Raw genomic sequence first — 24,903 nt, 5'->3', positions numbered from 1 at the left:
ACTTTTTTGGTTAGCAACCATGCATTACAATCATCTCTGGAACAATATCTTATAACTCTTTAACAGAATCCTCTTGTACTTTACAGAAGTATCAAATTGAACTTATTTAGTTTCATATTTTGATTCAGGACTGAAATTATGACCTTAAATTAGCTTAAATTATAAACATATCCCTTTTACATGTTTTGTTTTGGCATCAGAGCTAATCTCCTCCCCTAAGTCATTGTAGTATTTCTTGTCCTTCTGGGAATTAAAATATTAATTCCCTATTTTTGCGCTTTGCCCTTCTATTTTCCACAGCTTCCATTTTCTTTTTCTCCTTTCTCACTACTGCCTTCTACAATTCCTTCTAAATACTCATTTTGTGAATTTTATCATGTTAGTCCTCTTTTTATCATCTTTACCCTCTAATCATAAAATTCAGATATTCATAATGTTATTTTCATGCCTTAACATTTTTAACTGTGTAATTTCCTATGCAGTTTCCAGAACAGTTGCTTGCTTGCTTGCTTATTTGCTTGCTTCCTTCCTCTTTTGTTTCCTTCCCTCCCTCTCTCTTCTGTCTGCAGTAAAATTCATAGTAGGAAATCATTCTGCAAAGGTGAAAAATTCAGTTTAAATACAAAATGGTCTTGAAGAAACAATGAAAATATTCATGGACAACAGAGTTCCTAAAAAAAAAAAATAAAAAAAAAAAAAAGAAGAAGCTGGCTTTTGGAACATTCATTAGCCAGTTTACATGTGAACGATCAGAATATAGCTCTTCCACAGAGTGCAGGAATTGAGATTTCATATAAAACAATAAATGTGACCTTACTCTCAGACAGTCAAGACATCTAGACCAAGCTCATATTTTTCACGACAATACCTCAAATACATATTTAGGTGCTTCTCTGTCTGGAATTGAAAGAAGTCTTGTGTCCTCCCAGATGGCCACCTTTGTTTATGTATAATCCCCTTGCCACAACTTTCTTGCAACTACTCAAAAAGGTGGATTTCTGCTTCCAGCAGGAAAAGTATATGACAGAGTGACCGTTCTTTTATCTGGGGATTATTTCAGTGTGTAATGCTCTTGCTTAAAAATATGAGTTTGAATGAACATCCATGTTCCAAAATTCTGAAGGCAGCTATATTTTTTACAGATAAGGAAACATAGTACTGTGGTAACTAAATAGTTGAAAAAAATATATGATTTGTGAATGGACAATAGATGTGGAAGAGAATCAAGTTATGTTTGTTATTTTTGTTTTAACATGCTAACCCTGATTGTTGAGATAGGAGTATGAAGGAATAAAACATTCGATTAAGTAAGATAATTATTGTACTAGATGAGGAAATCTGAGAGGTGATTTTAAAAATAGTAGGCAGCCAAGCTGACAAAAAGTGCATGCACAGCACTAGATTTGAGTTCACAGTGTGACAAAAATCGGTGTTACAGAAATTACGATTTACAGGTGAATCTACAGTAATTCCTTGGGCTGATTGTGTACACAAATACACAACTGTTTTTGCTCATGCAGTTGCTTACCTGACCTTTGGGAATTAGAGCCTAGTCATATCTAGACTCTAATCTCCGTGCAAATTGGGTTATGTTATATAAATTGTAATTTCCTCATTCATTCTGGCTGGAAGAATAACTAGTGCATATTATCTGAAAGACTGTGTGACATGTCTTGCTTTTCCTCTTCACACCTGACTACCTCCAGAAGAGACTAGGGTTGCTGAAACCCAGCTTGTCTGGACTTCGCAGAGCTTATCAAAGGTGGGGCTGCAGTGAAGAAGGGCACAGATAAATGGGTCTCTACAGTCATAAAGACATTGGCAAATTCTTTCTGACTGCTTACCTGAAGATCAATACTCTTGCATCAAAAACTACCTTAAACATATATTAAAAGTAAAGAAATCCCTAAGGCAGAATGTCCCTGACTCAGTACTTTCAACAGCACTCTGTTAAAAGCTACACCTAACTCTTAAGTAATCTGTCAAAACACTTATCATGGACAATAGGAATTTTGACCCATTCAGGCCAAATAATGCAATATCAGACTCTGGTACTGAACTATTTTGAAATTCAATAAAAGAGAAAGGTATGTTCACTGGATAAACTGTGATTGTGTATAAGTCCTTGAAATCTGAAGAATTCTGTCTCATTTATATATTGAAATAACAACAGCAGAATTGAAAATAATAAAAAAATAGAATAATAGGAAAAAAGGGAGCTGAAAAAGAATGGCTGCAATTTATACAATAATAGCTGCAAAATAAACTTAGGTTAAATTATAAATTTGAAATCTTGAGTAGATATTTTCTGTTAGAAAGAATAAATCCCAAGGTAACTTTATTTTGCATAATCCAAGCAAAATATAGTTCCTTTATCATTAAAATAGTGTAAAGGGAGGTGAAAATTAAGAAGCACAGAACAGACAGAAGTATATTTAGATGAGTTTTGAAATAGATGGAGAATCATGTGGCTAAAATTCCATTTAAATATATGGTACTTTAAAAATGCAGGAAAATGTTGGTGGTGTTAGACTGAGAATAGATATCTATGTATCAGAACAACTTCAAAAAACTATGAGCAGAGATATTAAATGTAGATGGCCTTACATATATACAAAGAGAAAGAGAGTGATACTCCTTTTACCTACTCACAATTCCTTTATGTTAGTTTAGTTGTGAAGAAGCTGAAAAATACAAGGGGATAGAAGTTAGTATTTTCCTGTTTTGCATCCATTCAAACTTCTGTTTCTCCAGTCTCCTCAGTGTGTAATCTTTGCTAATTTACTTTCTTGATATATTTTAAAGCCATTTTCTAAAAGTATACAATACTGTCAAAATTCTTTAGGACATCAGCAAATACAGTGAAAGATTTTATACATATACTCGGGGGAAGTTTACCAACAGTATTTTGCTGTCATATTTCTGTATATATTTTGACTGAAGCTCAGGACCTCAAGTTATTTTTTGTGTACTCATAAAATTATTACCTAAGTGTGGAGCAACAAAAAAGAACTAGATCAAATGCTGTTAATCTGTTAATGCAATCGTAGGGCACTATTCCTACTCCGTGTTCTATCATCAACACTGTAACTGTTTTTTCAGTATTATTACTAGCACATACAAGTACCATTTGGCACTGGGGCCATATTGTTTTGGATGTTAGGAATATATTTTAACAGAGAATCTTTATTCAAGCATGAGTTATCTGTCTGCAGATTTTTTACACTCACTGTATCACTCTGCCTGTCTTTGCAATTTCTTAAATCTTTTATGGCAAGCACTGTATAATAATTTTAGTAGGTGGGTCATTTCAGAAGAGAAGAAGAAAAACACTTATTTTTAACAATATATTGAAATATACTTTCAACCTTTTCAGAAACTGAATCAGCCAAGGCACAAATTCTAAATATTAATTTAGAAAGGATAAGACTCAATGGCCTTTGAAGAAACCGGTGAACTACTACTAATTGCACAAAAATGCTGCAGAACATTTACATTTTTCATCAGAAATTAGTGGTCAAAGTTTGTTCTTCATATGATTGTGACCAGCAATATTAAGCAAATAAAAAAAAAATGGCATATTTACAGCTCTAGAATAAAATCATGTATCATGTTCATGCTTACTTATTCATGAGCTAGAGGGAGCAAAGTGGGAAATGAGCTTGTATATAAATCAAATCCGTCTTTCCACAGATTTTCTTTTTGACGGTGTTTTTATGTTTATGCACAACAATTACTCTTTACATTCCTCATTCCTGTTGGGAAAGACTACCTATTACAGTAAATGATATCAAACTCAGGCCAAGATGTTTAAAAAAGGACTGAGCTACATCTACATTTTGGGTTTATCCTAAAGAGATGAATTAAAAAGATACTATAATTCATTGTGCATTGGGAATATTTAATATTTATCTATCTGTTCTCTATCCTGAATCCAACTTGCATATGCACTCAACAGAGAACAGGAAAGGCCAATATTCATTTGGATTTTTTCCCTCAAACTTCCTCCATACATCATGCATTTCAAATATTATTCAGTCTGAGGCTGTGGGCACAGAACTAATGTGAATGTTGTACAAATGCCAGCTAAAACAGAAAGAACAATGCCAACTGCATGCCATTTTTTTTTTTCATTTTCTGATCAAATGTCTTACAGTTCCAGAAAGCCAGAGGCATTTAATAAGCTTGTCTGGCAAGAAGGATCAATTTGCATGTTTAGAGGGAACTAAGAGAAAGAAAAAATTAATGGGGATTCTTGTGTAAATCAAGGAAGAGAATATTGATAGAAAATGGAAAGTAAATGCAAAATATTATATTAAGGAAAGTTCAGGTTCCACATTTTAAAGCTATATGTCATATATTTCAGGACATAAAGCTAAAGTATCTTCTAATGCACACAGTTATCCAAATATGAATGAAGTAGATAATGAACCTAAATGAAAAGAGGCTAAGACAATATACTTTTCATATTTCTGAATATTTTCTGTAATTTTTTTACAGGATTAACAAAAATATTTCACACAGATAATTTATTCTTAATGTCATTTCTAGTTGTTCTTTACATCTTAAATAATAGGTGACTAGAACAATACATTTTCTAGAGGAAATTATAAGGATCTGTATCAATGCACCTTACAAATTCCTTCTCCAAAGGTAAAATTTACAGTTTAAAAACTGAAAAGATCCAGCCTCTTTATACAAACAGAACACACTAGAAAGAACTTTTCTATGGCATCAGAAAATCGCCCCAAATTCTAACAAGAAATAAGTAAGAATTGAGAAGAAATAGAACCTGATTTCAGTGCAGGATCTAAGTCATGATCAAAATTTTTAAATAAATGTATGTTTATGCTAATTTTTATAAAATAACAATACACAAGTAGGAAGAGCGATTTTTGTTAGTATATAAAGGAAAGCTATAAAAAAAGGATATAAGTAGAATCAAGGGTCTGTACTTGGTTGTCTAATATTTAAAGACAATTATAAAAATCTCTCCTAAATTGAATGGAGTTTAGAGATACATGCCATAAGAAATAAAGTAATGAAAACAGACTTCACAGAATTTTTAGGGGAAATTAAAGACATTTGTGCTTTCTAATTAGAAAAGTATTTCCTTGCATAAATCCAGGGAGATGCTGAAATTTCAGAAAAATAAGAATTATTTTATTACATTTTTAATTTTTTTATGCTTTTATTTTGAAAAAGGCAAGGTGCAAGGTCAGTTCTTTTCAACAGAGATAAAATAATTGAATCATCACTCAGCTTAACTTTTATGTTAATGTGGTATGAAATTAAAAAAAGGAAAACTGGCTAAATAAATAAACATAACTAAATAGCTAACCACTATCATAACAAAACATCTCAGTACGGTCAAAGAAAGTTTGTGACATGATCAAAATAAAGCATCTTGTTTTCCTATTTAATAGATTCTCACAAAGAATACTAGTTTAATGCAAACAGTCTTTTTTGACTGACACCTCCTTTCCACAGGAGGATGTGGTTTTATTTACATTTGTAAGGCTATAGTAAGAACAGTACCTAAGAAGGAGCCTCTCTGAAACTGTTTAGACTAGCTACATCAATATATGATGCACCCTCCCGTGCAAATTAGAAAATAAAGCAAGTGAAACAGCATGTACAGTGGTAGCACTAATTAACTTTGAAATATAGAGCATCTCATGAAGGAAAACCAATTACATCAGCTTGCAATATAAAAGCTTTGTACGCATTTACAATACTTTGAAAGAAGTGAAACGAAATTGTATAATCTCAGAAGGCAGTAGTTGAAGAGTTCAAGTACATTTATTTTTAATAAAGTTAAATTTGAACTATGCTCATAGGTCCAAAGAGCTCTGACCTAATGAATTGAATAGCTTTTTATCCACATTGTGCAAATGTCTTTAATTCTAGAATGGCCTGAAACAAAGTTCCATGATAAATATCTTCAAATTGCTGATTAAAATCTGGAGCCAGTTTATGCTATTTGAGACCACTTTGCTAATGCAGTTTGCAAACTGATCATGGTTATTCCAAGAGTTCTCTACATCTCATGGTTATTCATAGCTAACATTTTTAATGATTGGAGTAAAAAAAATCTTTAAGTAGTGACATTGAACAGTTAGAGCGGTCTCTAAATCTGTTGAAAAGAGAGCACACATTTCTTAAGATGTTGTAATGGAAATAATAACCAATATAGAACAAAATCTTTAAAAAAAAAATAAGTATTTTGGGACCATAAGCTATGTTGGTCAAAATTATAAGTGTATCTAATCATTTTTAATAAGTTATATATTTTGTACAGGAAACTGTATCATATAAGTGATGTGTTACTGATAATGCAAAGATAAGGCCCTGAAGTGTTTAACAGTGAATGAGTTAAACCAAAACAAAAAATGCATTAAATGTGTGTAGTTTATACTGAAAAGTCCTAGGGAAAATAATCTCAAGCAATAAATAAATACTGACAGCTCTGCATTTATGAAGCTTGTGGAGAGACAGAAGTGTAGGGAGAAACACTTGTGTTGAATATAAACAGCTTTAAAAGCTTGTACAGAAAACTGGTGTCTGACGTTATTTAGAAGGCTGGAAAATCTTTTTGGACAATCAAGAGGACTATTTTACAAACACAATAGGCAAAAGAAAGAAAAAGAGGCACTACAAATATGTCCTTGTTTTGATTTATAACCCATAACAATATGTCTTCCAATTTAGAAATAGACAGAAAATTTAAGTGCTTCACTAAAAAAGCAAAGGAATTTCTGTTAAGGTCAAAAACCGAAATGATTGTTAACTGTTTAAGAACAATAATGTACTTTTATAACAGAACTATGACTGAAGGGACTAGCAACTATTATTATTAGAGTTGAGAAGAAGTTACAGTGTGATGTCTTCTATCTTGAACTGCTTTAATTTCATCACATTTCACATCAGGAAATTTGATATTGGCCTTCATCTAACTGTGTGGTTTTGATTACAATAAAAGGATGGTGTGATGCCAGAGCAAAAAGCAGAGTTTTTGTTTAAGTTTTAAAATACTATCAATTCAATAAAAATAAAAATAAACCATTTGACTGGATCCCAGTACACAAGATGGTGATGATACGTACTAATGGTTTGAAACCTATTTGATTAGAGATTTGGGGAAACAAGGCCATACAAAATTAAAACAGAATGTACCAAAAATTATTGGTATTACACTACTAGCAAAACTTACTCAAGTCTCTTACTTCGATACTTTTTTGCTTTCTAGTTGCCATAAGAGGTCCTTCAAGATGCTTTCCCCAGGGGAAAGCTCAGATGAACAGTTCCTAGTAAGAATGACGCATAAGGAAGAAATAGCTGAAGAATACATTGCCGTTTTTCTGGGGCCTATTGTCAGTCTCAGTACTCCCAGGAGGCTCCTGAAGAAAATAGATTCTGATGATAATTTTAACACTTCTCCAGCTGAACTGGTGAATAGATCTCCTTAATGTAGACATAAAGTTGTTGAAATGAAAAATCCTATTAAAAAGATGTAGTTTTAAGGCTGGGAAAAGGAGTCAGTTATATGAAAAACCACTCACCTGAACAAACCAAACCAACAAAAAATCAGGAGACTGAGCAGCAAATATTAGCAGAACCATTTTAAGTTCACATTTCAAATCAAAATGGAGAGAAAGAATTAAGAAGTGCTCATAGGGAGTGGGTTTTAGGAACAGTTGGTCATTTCCTCCTTCTCTACTAACCCCTTAAAAGGCAGTACTGTTTCCTTCATGTGGCCAGCAGCACTTGCCGAAATGAGAACCATATATTGTCCTCCACCAATGGCACTTCCTGATTCCACACAACGTGCAGCTATGCTGGCATTGCAGTGTGCAGGAAGGTTGCTTTGTGGTGCTGATTTCATTACTCTGTATTTGGTGGGCACTCAAGAGTGTCACTGGTGCACTTGCAATGATTTCCCACCTTGCAGAAGCAAGGCTGAAGCTGCTGCTTCCTAGGGAACCTTCAGAAATATCCCACTTGCAAGGGGGACACACGATCATTCAGCGTTCAGCTGTCTATGCATGTGCTTGTGTGCCTTGGATCCACAATGGGCATAAGCTTCATTGCTGGTAAAGGTGTTTTGTGGATGGGGACCTGTGGAACCACAGCAGATCGCCGCAAATTGAATGTTTGTCCTTCTCTCTTTGAGCTGAATCAATTGTTAACGCAGATGCCCCCAAGGTTCATGGTCATGGAGGAGACCACTGTTGGAAGTTAGAGACCTTTTCCTCCTCAGTGTTGGGCAGCCAACATGTACTTTTCTGATACTGTGTCCTACTCACTCTGATTAAACATGGGATGATGTGTTTAATTTTGTCATCAAAAAGGTGTCCTTTCTCATTCCAAGGATTTGTATTATTACAATTTTGGAAATGTATGTTGAAGAGTAAATACAGACCTTTGTGCATTTATTAGTAGCATTTCAGTCTCTAACTGCTTCTCAGAACTGACAGCCTTTCTTAAAATTTATTTGTTCCTGTTCCCCAAATGGAAAGCTTCACCAACTTTGTTCTCTTTCGTCCTTTTTCCTCCAAAGGCCACATCTTGTGAAAACTGCATCCCTGAGATCAGCTATCAGCAACTCAGTCATTAGCTGTAAGGAAGCTCACTATACAGTCTGAATGAAGAGGTGGTGCTATATATAATTATTAGAAAATCTGCTGTATACAGATCAGTCCCAGCAATTTCTACCCACCCAGCTGGATTAATGTCCCCAAAAAGCAAAAATGGAAGGAAAGTAATTTTGAATGAAAGAAGGTCAAGAATAGTCTCAGGTGTCCTGTGGTATAGGCCATGGATTAATATGGGTGAGAATGTGGGAGGTCTTCAGCATTTTGCTCGGATCTTCCCAAGCAAGACACCCTATTACAGCAACATAGTTGTTGCACACGAGAATTGCTAAACAGGATGTAAATCTTTAAAGTATCCCAAATACCAGAATTATCTTCTCACAACCAGTTGTTTTGTACATGTGATCAGAAATTCCCTAAAGAGTGGTCATGCTCCACCCCATCATGTAGCCTCTTACCTGAATGCACTTCCTTACCAAGCATGTGAGTGCTTGTTCTGTCTCTCATTTGTAACTTGAGGTTTCCATGACATTATTGCTGGTTGTTTAAATACAATCTCCACAGATTTTTGCAAGTGTTATATGCACCTACAATGCACAGTAATGAACCATCTACCACACTTGAACATTTATTCTCTTAATCTTAATTCTTCTCAGCTATCTAAGTTTCTATTATGTTACTAAAGATAAAGTGGGATTTAGTTTACTTACATAGAGAGAATATAAAATGGCAAATCACTAAAAAAGTTTAACTATTTCATTGTTCAAACATTTTCTGCAGCTCAGGGTTTTAAAATGAGAGTTAGAGTCTAACTGTTTTTTTAATTTTATTTTCCATGTTAAATGTTTCCCTGGGAGGCAAAAAAAAAACACACAAAAAACAATGATTCTTTTATGAAAGAAATATTTGTTTCTGCTTCAGTGTTTTACATAGCATTAGCAATTTCTGAGTTATTCTGTCTTCTTGTATGGAAGGAGAATGGTAAAGTGATAAAAATTATCTACATAGAATGTCTCTATATATCTAATATATATATATATAAAATATCTATCCATATATCTATATAATATTATATAGATACTGTTTCTTCCTTTTTTTATTTTAGTAGTCCTTTGTAGCAGTTTATAAAACTTGGTACTTTGGTTCAAATTCACCTTGCCTACTTTTATACACAAAATATAGAAACACAGGTAGGCTCTGAAATACTTTGAATGTCAATGGAAAGAAAGAAACACTTCCAGAGTGCAACTCCATCTAGCTAAATTCTGAATTGACTTCTGTGAGTTCTTGTATCTATTGACTTAAATGGTGCATTGGATTTCCTTACTGTTAATTTAGGATCTTCCTTCATTTATCTAAAGTTAGAAAGAATGAACTAAGCATGCTGTCCAGAAAGTCATGGTCTAAGACTTGATCCTAAAATATCTCTTATAAGGTATTAACTGCTTAAGGTGATCAGTGAGGAAAAGCAAAGGAGATCAGACCTAGGAGCTATCAATTTTCAGTGTTTGGCTAGAGTACAGCCCAGAGCATTGCAACCTGCAGCACACAGGCGGGTGACCCATCGGCAATCCTGCCATCACCTGAGGTAACACGGCTGGTTCTCCCGGTGTTTGGTACTGACAGGCCTACCATACACAAAAAAATACAGTATGACTGAACAAGCTCAGTTGTAAGATGTTAGGCCTTTTAATTTCTGAATTCTGTGACTGATTATTTCACTAGGAGCTTGATTACTCATTAAGTATTAATGGGCCCTGTGAAATTATATTATGAGTTTTTCTCTGAAACTTCTCTGAAGAAAAATCAACTGATTTCCACCTTTAAAATTTTATCTGCAAAGCTCTTACTGGACCCCATTGTATCATATTATATAATATCATAATGTGTGGCACTTATTAAAAACATGGATATTTTAGAATCTTTTCCTAATAAATTCTGTATAATATTCAACTGTCTTACATAAGTAATGTTTTTTTTTCTGTTATAAAGATGTGATAGTCAGAACTAAAAAGACATCATAGTTCTGCAAAACAGTAGTATGTACTAGAAAGTGCAAAAATTGGAAACTGAGCTGGATATATCTGGCAAGCAAAACAGCTAAACAGAGATAACAGGAGCATATCAAAGAAGAAAGCAGGCAGAAATTCTGTGGGAATAACATGCAAACCCTAGAGGCTTAAGGAGGCCTGTGGAGAGAGGAGAGTATTATTTATTTGCTGCTGTTGCTAGCTGCCAGAATCACTGGGCTACTCAAGGAAGCCAGTCAAGTCCCTGCTGTTGATTCATCTGCAGAATATTCCACCAAATAGTTTCCTTAATTGTGGTGGGCTGGCAAAGGTCTTCTGTGACAAATTCCATATCAACAAATCAATACAGCAGATTTTTCCCCATTACGTTTTTCCAAGTGTTCATTCAACTGAGAAGATGATTGTATTTCTTGTGCTATTGTTTCTGATGGTAACACCAACTGATGCTAAGACAGAATGCATTTTTTCTCCACCTGGTGCACCTTACTGACTTGTTTGCTTCTTCTCCATTACTTAGGAAGTTAAATTGCTATTTCTGGCTGAGCTTGGGTCATGAAAATATATAGTGCATTATCATTAGAACTAGCATAACATTTTAGTAAATTCATTTCACTTGTGTAAGAACTTGACATTCAAGCTTCTTGAGAGAAAAAGAATGAGACACATTGCTAGCATGGAAAGAGATCCAAAACTTTAATATTAAAGATGATGGAAAAGTTTTCAGTGAGTTCAATGCACTTTGAATGAAGTTAGCAGAAAAAGAAAGGTTTTGATTAGAATTACAGGCTTCCCCCTCTCCCCCCATACATCTGAGTATGAAAAAACTATGTATAATATATATACGATTTATATATATAAGCTCAAAAAATGTGCTTCAGTTCCACTCACATTCCCTACATTCAAATTCCCGATTATATTACAATGTTTTATTTTCTTCAGTTGGTGTCATATTTAAGGAACCTTCACTGAAGCCCTTGATCCAGCACAGCATATCACATGTCTTATTCTAAGTGCATAAGGAAACCCCTAAAGCTCTGAGATGATTGATTTATACATAAAATAAACTTTACTTTATGTATGGTTATTATTTCTAGGCATAGGTACATGTATTCCAGATTTTCTCTGTACAAATTAATGTACTGTTTTAATTTTTAAAAATAGGAAAATAACTAATATTATTTCTATATGTTATTGAGAACAGACATTTCATTAAGAGCTGTATTAGGAGAAGTTTCAATTTGATTGTTAGTTCTACTAAGGTATATTAAATGCTATTACAATGTATTGAACAAATAAATTCACCCTTTCCATGAGGTAGTACAGCCACTCAGCAATCATATTTTAATATCACTGCAGAAACATTGTGCAAAAAGATAAATGATTTTTTTGTTGCAAAAAGCCATGAAAACAAATTAACAATTGCAAAAAATATGGATTATTGGCAACAGTTCCCAATAGCTGGTACTGTATTTTCTGTTTTCGCAGTTACCTTTCACTTTGCTTCAACATTTCCCTTATCAATCTAGATAAGTGCAGCTATGAATGGATTGTTATACAGGAAATGAAGTTGTTTCCTTCATTTACTTCTATTTTCTTTTCTTCATAGGTATTGATTTCAAAAGACTAAGTCCTCCTTATAATTCTTTCCTCTTTTTTTCTTTTCTTGCTATGTTTTTCAAATCCTTCTTATTTAGTAGTGCAATAAATGACAAGCTTTTTCTCAAAAGTGTAGGAAAGAAATAATGGTAGTGAAAATAAACTAATCCTCTGGAAAGCTTAAGGAGATAAATAGGCATTTATATTTCTCAAAAATGTTATATGGCATTACAACATGAGACATCAACTTTCTATTATTTCTACTGAATTATAAAAATACTGAAATTTGCTAATAAATATCACTGTACTGAATGTTTCAAAGTACGTCTGACCTTCAACCCATTAATAAGTCTATTTAACTCAGACACATTAGTGGATTGAAGACTACAAGTATTTGTCTTCTGAAAGAGTTTTTAATGGTGCAAGCTTCCTTTTTAGCTAGCAACACATTTAGTCTAGCCCTGAGTGCAGTTGAGATAAAAAAAAATGCATTAGTGGGTTTAAAGGGTTAAAAGCATTCCTATTTTAAAGGATTTTTAAAGGACATGGTCTCTTTTTCTTGATTTTTAATTATTTAATCAGATCCAAGTAGTAAGCTTTCAAATCATAAATTTGGAGGAATGTCTAATCAAGGTGTTTATTTCTTTTTTTTACTAGTATTTCACTTGCAGGGCAAATATAAGTATCCTACTTGCAAAAATGATAATTGGGTCATTTAGTGATTTATATCTAACTCCATGAAAAATACCAACTTCAAAACCCAGAAAAATCTAACTTTGTCAGCTACCTTAGGCTCCTCAGAATCGCTTTCCTGACAAGAAAGAAATTAAATACCAGAAATTCAAGTTAAACAGAATATATGTAGTTAAGTTTAATAGGATTAACTGTCAAGAACTAACAACTAACCTTTAGATACCCAAGGCTGTTTTTCTGTGCAGGTAACTCTCTGTAAAATGGACTAAAACTACGCCAGTCTCCAGCTGAGAGCTGTATAGGATGCAGAACAAGGTAAAAATCTCCCGAGGAGCTCCAGATAATAGGTTTGTAAGACAAAGCCAACCACACAAAGAAGTCACTGGGATGCCGTAAAAATAACAGGGCATCTTGTAGGCCTCATACCTTCTTTTTGTATAATGGCAGATGTTTAAATGTCTCCCAAGAAATGTGATACCATACTGGTATCCTTTAACAGGAGCAGCTTTCAACCTATAGGTGAAATTAAATGATTAATTACAATTGTTTAAATGAAGTAAGAAATCATGATACATTATTCTTCTGCAAATCCCTCAATGAGGTGAAGTCTTTTTCTTGTTTATATATTTGCCTATTTAGAGCCACACTCTGCTTGTTCTTTCTTTGACTATTTGTAGCACAATTTGAATACATGAACACATTTCTCCCCTATTTTAATGCATGGAGCTTCTGTGTTTAAACTGCAAATGGCATCAAGCTGTGTTTTCAATTAACTTTTAAAAAGAAACTCCTTGCAATTGCTGCAGCTAGGATTCCCATCACAGAAGAATAATATCAGCAATCTGTTTCTAGTTTTAAAATTATATCAGAAATCTTTTGATAATGAAGTAATCAGTTCACATGCAAGAGACGATACTTAACACGTGATACAAGTTTATATTGTTCTATTTTAAATTAAAGACGGTTTAAAAAATTAATGGAAATTTCTCTTTTTTTTTTTTGTCAAAAAGCATTACAGAATTAACGAATCACACAATTGTTGAGATTGGAAGGGACTTTTGGAGACCTCCTACTCAAAACAGGGTCAACAAGAGCTGATTGAATAAAAATATCCCCAGTCAGATTTTGATTATCTCCAAGGATGGAGAGTCTACAGCCTCTCTGGACAACCCGCCCCAGTGCTCAGTCACGCTCACAGTAAAGTGTTTTCTTACATTTAAATAGAATTTCCTTTGTTCCAGTTTATGCCCATTGCCTCTCATCCGTCCCTGTGCAACAGTGGGAAGAGTCTGGGCCATCTTCTTTACTCACCCCCATTAGATATTTATACACATTGATAAGATCCCCTTGAGCCTTCTCTTTTCCAGGCAGAACTGTCCCAGCTCTCTCAGCCTTTCCTCATGTGAGAGATGCTCCAGTACCTTCATCACTTTTGTGACCTTTTACTGGACTCACTCCAGTAGCTCCATGTCTCTCTTGTATTGGGGAGCCCAGAACTGAACTCCAAGTGTGGCCACACTAGGGCTGAGTAGAGGGGCAGGATCACCTCCCTTAACCTGCTGGCAACACTTTTCCTAATGCACCCCAGGATACCACTGGCCCTCTTTGCAGCAGTGGTATATTACTGGCTCACAGTCAAGTTTTTTGTCCACCAGGATCCTCAGGTCCTTTTCTGCAAAGCTGCTCTCCAGTCATTCAGCCCCCAGCCTGTACTGGTGAAGGTACTGGTACTCACACCAAGTTCTTCTAATATTTTATAAGATTTTATGGTATATAATGAATTTCTGATCTCTTTCATGTGATTACTTCTAAACTTATTTTTGCCTCAATCCATATTTTTTAAATTTGCCTCTTTTTCTTGATATTTTTTTCAAAAAATGAGTACATTTATCCTCACTGTTTAATGAAGATTGTTTCCTTACCCTCCCCCGTAATAGAAGCTATCTTTTTTGTTGTCAGAATACCTTTGAAAAGGGATTAGATTTTATTTTACAAAGATATAGGGAAAAAAAGTAGCGTGAATATTTCTATTTATTTTCCTTGACATTTTCAATTCTGATTTAAATGTATGGGAACATTTAAAGAAGTGTTAAAGAAAAAATTATTGACATGGTCAAGATCTATTTTTTTTCTGTGTTAAAAGAAAGTGTCTCACATTTCTTCCGAGATGTGTGAAGTCCAAGAGAGTCTGAGTATTTACTCTGTATGAAGAGATAAAAAGTCAAAAAAGGCCACTGACTTACAACATACTTAGACCTTTGCTGCAGCACAAGATGGATGGAAAGACACATTCATGCATTATGGACATATGGATGAGTCCACAGACACTCTTGGGATTTCCAAGCTTTTTAAAATCAGTTTAGAACAAATGAAGATTAAGGAAAAAAAAAGAGAGAGAGGGAGAGAACACGGTTTTAAAACTGAGACGCTTGATATAAGCAAATTAATACTAAAAAGTCAAAAATGCTGGTAATGGAAAACTCTTGGATGATATAATTGCTGGTAAGTTGAGACTGGGAGTATAGGTTTGAAAATCAGAAACACAGCTTGGAACTGGGTACAAAACAGACTGAACAACAATAAACACATTTGTTTTAAATAAAATAATGCTATGCCTATATCTTGATTCTAGACATGTTTAGTATAGGCTTTGTGATATCAGATACACAACTGTCCTCAGTACAAAATATTTTCCTCAGTGCCCTCCTTTATGTAGTCTAGTAACTTTCAAAACAACTGGTCATAGGCACAGAAGAAATAGAACACACCTTTGAAGGTCATTGCAAGTTAAGAAAAAGTATCTGTCACTGTTCTTCATAACATTTTTGAGTGGAAAAATGCACTGCCTCCTGTGTAAACAAGCTATGGCATGTAAAAAGTTCAGAAATACCATGTGGGTAACAGTTGAAAGCTGAAAAGAGTATGAGTATTCTTTAAACACCCACGATCAATATGTGTAACTTTATGCAAGACATAATCACACATTATCAGTGAAGTGAGTCATGGCTGCTAGCGACATAAAACAAATGCATGATAAAGTTGAACAACGCCAGAATTGTTGAAAGCACAGGCTTTTCTTCCATGATTTGTGTGGGTATGGAGCTAAAGAGAAGATAACCATGTATTTTTAATAGCTGTGATTTCCCTATTCTCTGCCTTAACCAAAAAGAAAATGGTGCATTAATAACTGAGTTTCAAATTTAAGTTAACATTCCCTTGGTCAACCTATCAAATATAAAATCAGCAACCAAATCTTTATAATTCCTTCCTTCCTCTAAGAAGAGAATCAAAAAAGACACTGTTAAGAGAGCCCATATGACAATAACTTATACTTCATAACAAACAATATGGAAGTATTGTTAGGGACTAGAAATACTTCAGCATTTTGAACCGGAGTAGGGTTAATATATTTTTACTAGGAGTATACCCAAGAGTAAACATGTCTTCAAACTGCTTGCAAATATTTTCTTTTCATGTCTCACCCAGCAGCACCACTGCATTTCTCTTCCAATGACCAAAAAGAGGAAAAAGACAGGAACTAGTTACTCAAGACTAAAAAAGGTGAAATACTTGGTGAGCAACTAGAAACTAAGGTCGTCACATGACTACCATAACAAATAAAAGGAATGCTTCAACTTCCTGGGTCAGAACTTCTTCTCCCACCATATTTGAAATATTTCCTGTTTATGGGGTTGTGCACTAAGTTGCCAGGTGGCAGAAATACACATAGCATACTCGATTCCAGTGGAGTTGTGGATATTACCAATAATTGTCTCATTTTTCTTGTGGGAGGGGAGGCCTGGAGATAAATATTAATCAATTGTATTCTGATTTTCTTTGATGTCAACCATCAAGCACATTTTCCTTTTGATTTCATAAACCTCCGTTTTACACAGGCAATTTTTGCCTTTAGTTTCAATGGGACCACTGAAATTAAAGAAGTCAGACTGGACAATGCTTCAAGAAGTGTTTTGCTGGAGTTTCCTGTGTCTGGAATAACTGAGTATCCTAAATGATATTCACAAAGAAGATTAGAGAAATATTCAGAAATAGTATATTATTAGTGTATGATCTGCATATGGTAAAGATAATATATGTTAAGTCCTACAGTTAAGAATAAGAAATCACAGAAGAACAAGATAGTGAACAAGCAAGGATCTGGGATCACAGAGCCAACAAGCTTTTCTACTGTGAAAAAAAGAAATCATACCTCTAAAACAAGTGTAATACATAATACATATGAAGGCAGATGCCATCTTTATTCAGCATTTGTATGATTCCATATGAATTATTTTGTCCAGTTTTAAGGTCAGTAACTCCAGAAAGACTGGGGACAACTAGGAGAACATTCAGAGAAGAGTAGAGCAAATGAACAGACATCTAGAATATATGAAATATGGAGAAATAAACTGTAAAAATAAAGATTCTAGACAAATTATCTTTCACAAGTGATTAAGGCTTTTTGTTTTTTTAATATATTTATTTATTTGTTTTGGCTTTAGGAGTTGGGGAAGAATTAGAAAATGTCCAGAAATCACTATCATACCAATTTTCAGAAGCTTCTACTGTACAAGTGCGGTTCGGTGCCTGAATTTTCTGATTGGCTGAGAATTATTCTTCCTCCCTGTAAAGGGCAGAAATGTTGTTTAAATGCAAATATTTAACCCTGAGTGAAAGTTTTGCCTATTAGAATGCAGATGCAATATATACAGTAGCCATAAAGTCTAAGCAGTCTTCAGAGTTCCTGTGTAACATACATAGGCCTCTTGTTTGTAATTACATAATTTCTAGTCAGAAAAATTACATCATGATCCACTTAGTGGTTATTAAAAGGTTTCTCAAGAGAAACTAATCAGCTAATTACTTCCTTACATTTTCTTTCAAATAATTCAATAATTCTAAATTAAACATGTTGTTTCTGTACTGAAAATTGGTGAATAAGTTAGGATTTTTGATAAGATAAAGACATAAATTAACTAATTTACTTTTGTTTGGTAACTCATTCTGTCTTTGATCATGCTGTATCACTACATTAAGCCACTTAGTTTCTTCACATATGTCCATTATATTCATGTCAGACTGTTGCTACGGAATCGTAAGAAAAAGCATGCACAAATAACATCTTGTAAGGTTTTTGTGTATTTTACAGATCTGCTTGAGTTAAAAAAAATCTGTGTTAAGTTATACAGACTTTAATTAACACAAAGGGAGTCTGTGTGTAAACAGAACACATATCTTCTGAAATAAAGGAAGAGACAATGCTGTCAGACTTCTTTTTCTCATTGCTAGGCAGTTTCCTGATCTGGTCTCAAGTCTACTTTTCCATTAATACCATGAGCTTTTTTAGTGCATCACAAGCTGTGGTTCCTCAGGGTCAGATATGTTGTTCACAACATGGCTGTATCTCATAGTTTTTTTTCAGTTATCATGGTCAAAGGAAAACAATTTTTCCTTACTGTTTTCCTCCGCTATTAAGTCTCAGATTAATCCGAACACTTTCTCTATTGGTATACTGTGTGTCTGAGCTGTACGCTTTTCTATGTGTCGGATTACCCAGAATCAGCTTCATCATTTTCTAAATTTCAGAACAAAAATATTATTCATTTCTAGTAATGAAAATAGACTTAGAGCTTAAAACACACCCACACACTAATGACAAATATAACAAAGGATTTATGGGAGATCCATGTGCTTCTGGAGTGACAGAACCACTAAGTGGATCATGATGTATTTTTTCTGACTAGAAATTATGTAATTACAAACTATAGCCAAATTCAAGAGGCCTATGGATGTTACACAGGAACTCTGAAGACTGCTTAGACTTTATAGCTACTGTATATATTGCATCTGTATTCTAATAGGCAAAATTCTTGAGATACACCAGTACATCTGGAGTCAGTCCTGATGTGCTGGTGTATCTCAAGCAAAGTTCTGGAGGTCTAACTGCATACTACTAAATTGAAACTTCTTTGTTTAAGAGAATTTTCAGCTCCACAATGGGCATAACATAAAGAGGTAATACTCTTTTCCAATTCAATTTTTCAGTTTTGCCTTTTCCCCAATCTTAAGAAAATCTTTTGCTATTTCTTATGATATGGTGTTGATACAATTGGGTAAGGCAGAAGTTGCTTCCTGTTCCTAATTCTTGTCTTCTGATTGTTTTTCCCTATTAAAGACTGAAGACATGTTGATAAAACTTGATGTAACATGAGACAAAAATGATGGAATATTTGAATTTATTATTACATTTTTAATTAGCATTATTCTTTAAGACTGTTAGAAAGGCCAAAGCTGCTGAAATTTGGAATAGGACACTTGATTTGGATAAGAAATCTATCCTTTCTCCCTTATACAAACTTTTGTTTTTAAAGGGTTTTTTGTTTGAAAACCTCACCAAATAGTTTGATATTGTCTAATATCCGGACATTAATTTAACCATCGCAATATGACGGATTCACATGAACTCCACTGTATTTCCTGTTGCAAGATCAACATCTGCATATGTTGACTTCCAAATCTGAAACTAAGAATAATTTTCTCTCTTGTTATGACTATCTATCAGTATCTGCACTGTTTCCAGTGGCTTCTCCTTCAAATAATGAAGGAAGAAGTTTAAAAAGTTAGCATCCTCCTAAACTTTAAATAAATTATTAGGGCTTATAGGAGATAATGTGAGCTTGATAAATCAGATAGAATGAAAAAAAATCTTTCTGTTTTTTTTTCAGGATTTGAGACATCCTTTGTATTATCTTTTGAAAAGGGAAGAACAAGCAAAGAGTTATGAACAAAAATTAAACTGTACAGGATCTTATAAGAAGATTAGTTAGAAATTCTCATTTGATGTTCAGGTAATTATTTTTTTTTTTTTTTTTATTTAAACTGGTGTGTCCAGTGTTATTGCAAACTAGATTTCCTGGTTTCCACTGGAATTAGAATTCCCTTGTCTCTTAAACCTGAAATCTGCTTTGACATGTTAATCTTGAATCACTGCTGCTACACAGGCTCAAAAGTTTCATTGCTGATTCTAAACTTCTTTGAAATATTTAAATTGAATTGTAAACTAGAACAGCAGAGAAATAATTGAGATTATTATTTATTACACTGGCTGTCATTTGAAAGCTTCTTCTGCACCCTCTTTGAAAAGAAAAGAAAATGGGGGAAAGTCACAGAGAGAGGGTAGTCAATAAAACACAACTCGGGTTGGGGGGCCTACAACAGGTGCATGCAGCTGGGGATGTGTGTGTGGGACATGGCTATGGGGGACCCCCGTACACCCTTTCTGGGAAACCTGCACGTATGACCACCTCTCTGAAATGCCTGTACACCAACGCACACAGCATGGGGAACAAATAGGAGGAACTGGAGAGCTGTGTGTGGTCGCAGGGCCATGATCTCATTGCAGTCATGGAGACATGGTGGGATAGCTCACATGACTAGAATGCTGCCATGGATGGGTATGTGCTTTTTAGGAAAGACAAGCCAGGAAGGTGAGGTGGTGGAGTTGCTCTTTGTGTGAGAGACCAACTGGAATCCATCCAGATCTGCCTGGGGGTGGAGGAGGAGCCAGCTGAAAGCTTATGGGTAAAGATTGAAGGGCAAACTAGCATGGGGGAAACTGGAAAACCATGGGTTTAGGCCCTAGAAGGAAGGGATGTCCAGGAGAGCTGGACATCCTTCAAGCTCAAGAGCAGTTCATCCCAAGGAGAAAGAAGTGCAGCAAAGGGGGCACGAGACTTGCATGGATGAGCAGGAAGCTCCTGGCAAAATTCAGACAGAAGAAGTATACAGAAAGTGGAAGAGGGGACAGGCTACTTGGGAGAATTATAGAAATGCTGTCAGAGTATGTAGAGATGCAGTGAGGAAGGCTAAGGCCCAGCTGGAATTGAGTCTGGCAAGGGATGTCAAGGACAACAGGAAGGACTTCTTCAAATACATCGGTAGCAAGAGGAAGACTAGGGAAAATGTGGGCCCACTACTGACTGGGGCAGGGGCCCTGGTGACAAAGGACACAGAGAAGGCAGAATTACTGAATGCCTTCTTTGCTTCAGTCTTCACTGCCAACGGCAGCCCTCAGGAATCCCAGAGCCTGGAGACAAGAGAGAAAGTCTGGAGAAAAGAAGACTTTCTTTTGGTTGAGGAGGATACGATTAGAGATCTTCTGGGCAAGCTTGACATCCATGGCCCCTGATGGGATACACCCTTGGGTACTGAGGGAGCTGGTGGATGTTGTTACCAAGCCACTCTCCATCATCTTTGAAAGGTTCTGGAGACCTGGAGAGGTGCCTGAGGACTGGAAGAAAGACAATGTCACTCCAGTATTCAAAAGGGACAAGAAGGAGGACTTAGGAAACTATAGGCCAGTTAACCTCACCTCCATCCCCGGAAAGGTGATAGCACAGTTCATTCTGGATGTCATCTCCAGGCATATGGAGGAAAAGAAGGTGACGAGGAGTAGTCAGTTTGGATTCACCAAGGGAAAATCCTGCTTAACCAATCTGACAGCCTTCTATGATGGCATGACTGTCTGGGTAGGTGAGGGGAAGGCGGTTGATGTTGTCTACCTTGACTTCAGCAAGACTTTTGACACTGTCTCCCATAACATCCTCTTGAGCCTAAGCAAGCTTAGGAAGTGCAGGCTAAATAAGTGGACAGTGATGTGGACTGAGAACTGGCTGAAAGGCAGAGCTCAGAGGGTTGTCATTAGTGTTGTGGAGCCTAGCTGGAGGCCTGTGGCTAGTGGAGTCCCCCAGGGCTCAACACTGGGTCCCATCTTGTTCAACTTCTTCATCAATGACCTGGATGAGGGGACAGAGTGCCTCCTCAGCATGTTTGCTGATGATACCAAGTTGGGAGGAGTGGCTGACACAGCTGAGGGCTGTGCTGCCATTCAGAGAGACCTGGACAGGCTGGAGAGCTGGGCAAAAAGGAACCTCATGAGGTTCAACAAGGGCAAGTGCAGAGTCCTGCACCTAGGAAAAATAACCCGAGGCACCAGTACAAGCTGTGGGCTGACCTTCTGGAGAGCAGCTCTGCAGAGAACGACCTGGGAGTACTGATGGATGACAAGCTGACTATGAGCTAGCAATGTGCCCTTGAGGCCAAGCAAGCCAATAGTCTCCTGGGGGTGCATTAGGAAGAGTGTTGCCAGGAGGTGGAGGGAGGTGATCCTGCCCCTCTACTTAGCCCTGAGGAGGTCTCATCTCGAGTACTGCATCCAGTTCTGGGCTCCCCAGTACAAGAGAGACATGAAGCTACTGGAGAGAGTCCAGTGTAGGGCTACAAAGACGATTAGAGGGCTGGAGCACCTGCCCTATGAGGAACAGCTGTGAGAGCTGAGCCTCTTTAACGTGGGGAAGAGAAGACTGAGGCGGGATCTTATCAATGTCTACAAATACCTGAAAGGAAGTCCTGCCACATGGGACTCTTTTCAGTAACGCGAAGTGATAGGACAAAAGGCAACGGACAAAAACTGAAATACAGGAAGTTCCGCCTGACTGTGAGGGGGAATTTCTTCCCTGTGAGAGTGACGGAGCCCTGGCACAGGTTGCCCAGAGAGGTTGTGGAGTCTCCTTCTCTGGAGATCTTCAAGGCCCGTGTGGATGCAACCCTGTCTAACATGCTCTAGGTGACCGTGCTTGAGCAGGGTGGTTGGACTAGATGATCTCCAGAGGTCCCTTCAAGCCTTACTGATTCTACGATTCTATGATTTTATATTAGCCTTTGATTTTTATGTTTCAGTGGGAGCACATTTTATATTCTAACCTATTCTATTAGTTATTGTACAAACATATAGGAAGAAAGTCAGCCTGGTAGTGAAATTTGCCATTTGTGCTGTTAATGCAGAGACATATCACAGATATGCAATTTGTCAAAAACGTTTATGTTAATTACATAAAATTTATTTAAATTAATGCAAGCCACCACTTTCTACCACTTCTACCCACAAACATATTTACTAGCTGCCCAAATCTTTCTAGTCAATAAAGAAACCAATCATGGTCATGTAAGTTGGTGGTTAGTGTTAATTTCACACAAGACTGGAAGAGGTATCAGAGAACAGTAACTTTTAGAAGCCACAAACATGGACTGAATTCAAATAAATTATCTTTTTCTCCATAACGAAGCAATAATGCTTGGTTTGACATGATAACTCTGAAATAATCATTTTGTCTTTAAGACAAAAGTGTGGTAGCAAAATTCCTAAATTTCTATTAGATTGCTAATTTCATTTAATATGATGTAAATGAGAATGATGAACAGAAATATTTCACCAAAAAGTTAAGACAGAATGCTGTAAGAAGTTGAATAATGTGAACATCATAATTTGCAGCATACTGTAATACATGCAGTATATATGGTGATGACACATAACAGATGGGATTTACATTTTCAAATATTTACTTGGAGTATTGTGGAGGTATGATATACTAACTGCAGAAAGCATTAATCAGGCTATTTGGTTCTGAATACCGATATTAGCTCATTAATTTCCCTGCAATTTAAATGTGTTTCCATCAAGCCAAAATTTTGCCATTAGCATTAAGTGTGAGTCAAAGTCCAACTTCACTTACATTGTGTTCTGTGAATGTTCAATCTGCAAGCTATTAAGTTGAGATGTACCAATCAGAGTTAAAAATCATGAACACTCAAAATCCTGGCTGGGTACATTTGATTGCAATCAAGAATCATCTAATCATCTAACCAAAATGCTGGAAATTAAATATATTTGGAATTTTGTGAGATCTTACTTACAAGATGTTTATAATTCTATGCCTTCCTTCAAGTTTTGGTTTGGGGTTTGGTTGTTTTGCCACTCGTGATGACTCTTCAACAAAAAAGAAAATATGTCCATAAATACATATGTATACAATATATAAACATCATGATACCCACAAGGACATCATCTTACAAATACCAAACCTTAACATATGTAGTGGTACACACAAAACACACACAAATAAAGTATAGATCTTCGAATAAGACAAAAAAATAATGATTAATCTTTAAATAATGTAATTTTAAGGAATTTTACAGCTAATCAAAACATAAACACCGTGTGCTTTACTCAGTTCTTCCTTTTTATTTCCTAAATTCTGATTTAGATACTTTTATAAAAGAATAAAATATTTTAAAGATATATTCTAAATATTACTTTATGAATGTCCTGATAAATCTGTGCCATTTTAAGACTTTCTGAATTATATAAAGACCTAGTGATACAAAGATATTTAACTAAAATGTGTATAAGCATGATTTGATGTTAATTTTACTATTTTGTCTTCCTGACTTTGATGTGCAGATTTTTGTTATTTTAAACACTTGTTATATAAAAAAGATATTTTTACATCACAGCTGTCCTTCTCATCTGCAGTGATGCTGTTCTAATCTAAATAAGATTTCTATATGCTTATAATTAGGAAAATGATTTCTTATAATAGTTATTAATATCACTCTTCTTTTAAAGGAGGGTGGGAGAATTACTGTTTCATTGGTATTTCTGTTCATTTATTATCAAGCAATAATAAAAGCTACTCAGAGATGACACCATTTTTTACTTCTGTAACGAGCATATTTCAGAGAGAAAAAGGAATTCATGAAAGGAAAGCTGTTTATTCCAGGAGGAACTAAGGTTCTGACTATGAGAAGTCTGCAAATATTCTCTGTAAAACCAAGGGCAGCATTTATTTCCCAGACCAATTATTTTTATTGGTTGGTTAGCATAAAGCTTTCGTTTCTTTTATGTACTAGATGTAGCAGCTTAGTGTGCTATTAATACAGTATGTTATTCCAGAAGAGTCATGTAAACCTGCTTTTGGATTATTCTCTGATTTGCATGCTTGTTTTTATTCAGGTAAACCACATTCCACTCCCCTTTACAAGTTCTTCTCTTCTTCAAAAAGATGGACTTTGACTATACAAATAATGCATTATACAAATTTATTTTTGGGGAGGAGGAATAAGACATATGGAACTGTTCCCCTACCACCAAA

Source organism: Rhea pennata, chromosome 1, assembly GCF_028389875.1.
Source record: "Rhea pennata isolate bPtePen1 chromosome 1, bPtePen1.pri, whole genome shotgun sequence".
Lineage (NCBI taxonomy): Eukaryota > Metazoa > Chordata > Aves > Rheiformes > Rheidae > Rhea > Rhea pennata.
The sequence above is the reverse complement of the archived record's forward strand: the minus strand, read 5'-3'. Positions refer to the sequence as shown.